At 31.2% G+C, this 2,977-nt stretch overlaps 1 long non-coding RNA gene across 1 annotated transcript; it reads right to left on the bottom strand.

Moving 5' to 3' along the window:
* Positions 1 to 450: 450 nt before the first annotated feature.
* Positions 451 to 2,323, bottom strand: LOC131600193 (uncharacterized). The gene is made up of 2 exons (XR_009283053.1): positions 2,178 to 2,323; positions 451 to 634 (listed from the first exon to the last, which is right to left on the bottom strand). It is a non-coding gene; the product is annotated as an uncharacterized LOC131600193 (long non-coding RNA).
* Between the last annotated feature and the right edge of the window lie 654 nt (positions 2,324 to 2,977).

Raw genomic sequence — 2,977 nt, 5'->3', positions numbered from 1 at the left:
TGGAGTATATGTAAGAAGAAGCAAGAGTGAATTGCTTATACTATGTCTCTATGTCGATGACTTGTTGATAACATGTAGTTGCAATAAAGAGATTGAAGACTTCAAAGGTGATCTTAACAAGGAATTTGAAATGTATGATCTGGGTGACATTTCATATTTCCTTGGAATCCAATTATACAAGAGTAGTATATGCTTGATGGTGTAACACCCCAAATCTACCCCAAGCATTTATGCATAAAATATCAGAGTATAAAAATTCTAAACAGAATCAGGATGTCACACATTCAACATAAACATAAACCTGTCATGCTTTTTAAACTAATACATAACACTATCAGGATTGGAGTGAACAAAACTCATAACATATATCTCTACTTTTGAATAACCTAGTATTCATAGCATAACCCAAACTTAGGTTTAACATGCAACAGATTCACAATGATTCAATAATTAAGACATAACATCTTTTGAATCATAAAAAGAAACAATACAAACAAATCCTCAAATACATCATAAGGTTCAATAAGCAAATAACAACATCAAGCAAGTGTTCATTTCCCCCCAAGTGCTACGTATCAGAGCAATGACACCCAAGACTCGACTATAAGCGGAAACAGCTACTCATCTGGATTACCTGCACGTTACCCACGTGGAGGCAACATTCAAACAGAAAGGGTGAGATATCAAACTATATAAATAGGATTATGATAAATAATATATTAGGTAAGGAATATAAATGAATCACCATTTCATACAACATCAACATAAACAACACAAAGATCATCATCAAAGAATAGTCTTCATATCAACACATCGACATCTTCAACAAGTCAACATATAAGCATCACAATGCATAAACAACAACTTCAACCAACAACAACTGACAACGACTCGAATGCGACTCAACTATGCATATGCATGTGGTACCATTGGAGTAAAACTCCCAACTTAGAACATTGCCAGTAATTCCGAGGCATAAGGCAAAGCCTTCAACACGGTCACATATCAACATCACACCGTTCAACTTTATGTTATGCTATGCTATGCGGAAACATACAACGACCACAATTCGACAACGAAACAACGACATATCAACAACACAACCACGGTCACATATCAACATCACACCGTTCCATTTTAGCCAAAAGCTCACAACACAACTTATCAATTCATAGCGTTATATATAGAATATCAAAATTTGCTATAATTCACACTATGAGACTACTCAGATTACAATGCACAAAGTAATCATATTGGCAATCATAACATTAATCACAACAAAAGCATCCAAACGAAATCACAATTTTTGGTTAATTCGCAATATATCAACAAACCAAGTAAGCCAAAACAACTTCCAATTAACATTTAACTAAATTAGATATCATGTTAATTATCAAAACAACATCGTTGGCATAGCAATATATTATTCTGAATTTAATTATTCAACTAAAACACAATTACGGTCAAGTTCTCAAAATACCGTAATTTACCGATAAATCGAATATTTAAATCAAGTCTAAGTATTTTCTAATTAAATAGACTCATTAAAATTAATTCTACTATTGATTAAATCAAACAATTAATAATCATATTATATTAATTTCAATTCAATTATATTTCTATTCATTTTATTTTTTTTTTATTTTTCAATTTCTAACATCCTATGTTTCTAATATTTTTCCTCTCATAATTTAAGTTCATATCCAATTTTAATATGTCATTATATAAAACCTTTATGCACAACATGGAACATGAATAGAACAATGCCCATATGAGAACTAGAAGCAAACAACATAACAAGTCAATATATGGACAGAACAGAAAAGAAACAAATTCAGCATGTTGTATTTCCATTATATGCTATCTCATTTTTATGGTTCAATCCTAATTGCATTAGATCAGTATATATATATTTTAAATGATAGCACGAAAACTTAGAAATGGTATATGGCACATGGGTGAATTAGAAAACAAAGTGAACAAAAACAACACATAGTATAAAACGCAAAAGTGATAATCTATTGGTCAAATCCAATTTCAATTCCATTTTTATATGAACAGCGATACTTTCAAACATTGACAGCAAATAAAATTTAACAAACCCAATGATAATCTATACCCTAAACCCACATAAAATGCATCAAATTCCCATTTAGGTAGAAAGAATCCCCCCTTACCTTGGATTGAGTGCAGCTCTAAGAAGATTCAATTGAAAATTGGAGAAAAAATGCACTTTAGAGCAACACTTTGGGTCTCCTCTTCAAACCCTAACCCCTCTTTTCTTTCTCTCCTTCGGTTTCCTCTTCTTCTCTCTACAGACCACCCTAACTCTCTTCTACTTCTATTTCTATTAAAAAAACTATATTAATTATTAATTACACAAATGGGCCTAACAAAATATACCCCCTTAATACTTAGAGATGTCATTAATTAAGCCCAATATTATTTTCACACTTAATATAAAAATAATACTTCTACTAAAACTCCATTAAAATAAAATCCGACTATTTAATATACCGACTTATTACTCAGTGTCTCATATTTCCGGTCTAAACTTAATTACTCAGAAAATTCCCAAAACGCTAAATATTAACTCATTAATATTTCTAATACTAAAAATATTAAAATTATCGATTAAATGTCGATCCGCTATCCCGAACTAATACCGACTAAATCGCCCCAAAACGCAACAATTTCAGAAAACATCACAAATGTCTAAATTAAGCAAATAATTATTTTTCCGGGCGTTACAGATGGTGCGTCAAAGAAGATATGCAAGTGAAATTTTCAAGAGATTTGAGTTGGAAGAATACAACTCGACTTCGACACCTGCAGAACCATGAGACATTTCATAGTTTTTATTGAAGGAACTCTTGAAACTCATGAGACATATACTCACCTCTAGATTCAGATCAAAAAATTTCAATATGTGCTTAAATTGAGTTTCAATATATGTCAAAAACTTTTGAAACATAGA

This window comes from Vicia villosa, linkage group LG4, assembly GCF_029867415.1.
Source record: "Vicia villosa cultivar HV-30 ecotype Madison, WI linkage group LG4, Vvil1.0, whole genome shotgun sequence".
Taxonomy (NCBI): Eukaryota; Viridiplantae; Streptophyta; class Magnoliopsida; order Fabales; family Fabaceae; genus Vicia; species Vicia villosa.
This window is presented reverse-complemented; position numbering and strand designations above follow the sequence as displayed.